Source organism: Condylura cristata, unplaced genomic scaffold, assembly GCF_000260355.1.
Source record: "Condylura cristata isolate star-nosed mole 26May11 unplaced genomic scaffold, ConCri1.0 scaffold00027, whole genome shotgun sequence".
Taxonomy (NCBI): Eukaryota; Metazoa; Chordata; class Mammalia; order Eulipotyphla; family Talpidae; genus Condylura; species Condylura cristata.
This window is the reverse complement of record NW_004567128.1, coordinates 25,173,175-25,173,868: the sequence shown is the minus strand read 5'-3', so window position 1 is coordinate 25,173,868 and position 694 is coordinate 25,173,175. Positions and strand designations below refer to the sequence as shown.

The window sequence follows — 694 nt, the reverse complement described above, 5'->3', positions numbered from 1 at the left end:
CTTAGTCTGTTTGGTGTTCATTTTATCCACAGACCGTACACTGCTGAGGGGAGCAGCTTTTGGGCAGGAGAGGTCTGCCTTACCATGTGGTTACCTCAGGGAGGGGCGGGGTTCGAACTCATGAGGTACTGGCTTTAGCTTCTTAGTGCTGTGCTTTAACCCGCTGAGCCACCAGGGAGGGCCACACACTACATCTTCTTGATCCACTCATCTTTTGAAATAGTGGAGCGGTTTCCATGTCCTGGCTATTGTAAATAGTGGTGCAATAAACATAGGTGTGCAGGTATCCTTTCTAATTAGTGTTTGTTTGTGGAGAACCTTGAATTATTAAATGATTGTGGTAATGGCAAGAAATATGTAAAGGAGCCAAAAGCCATTATTCTGAAACATCAGTCTACAGCAAAAGAACAAATAGAATCTTGTATTCCCTTATTTATTCAGGATTCTTAGGAAGTGAGTTATATACCGTAACTAGATTTTCTAAATAGTGATAACAGTTTTGTATTTTAACAAAATACAAACAGTTTTGTATTTTAACAATTTTAATGTAAATGCTAGTACATGCTGTAGTTTGTGATTTTCACATAGAGACTATATGGAAAACAATTCTTGCAATTTGTTAGGCTTGGAGTCCTCATTGTGAACATGGTGTTGTCATCATTTGCTTTTTCAGTGATTTCCTTTTTTTTTTTTT

At 37.9% G+C, this 694-nt stretch overlaps 1 protein-coding gene across 1 annotated transcript in view; it reads left to right on the top strand.

Moving 5' to 3' along the window:
* Nucleotides 1-694, top strand: part of EFHC2 (EF-hand domain (C-terminal) containing 2) — a 188,107-nt gene that overhangs the window by 154,927 nt on the left and 32,486 nt on the right. The gene's annotated exons all lie outside the window — the stretch shown is intronic.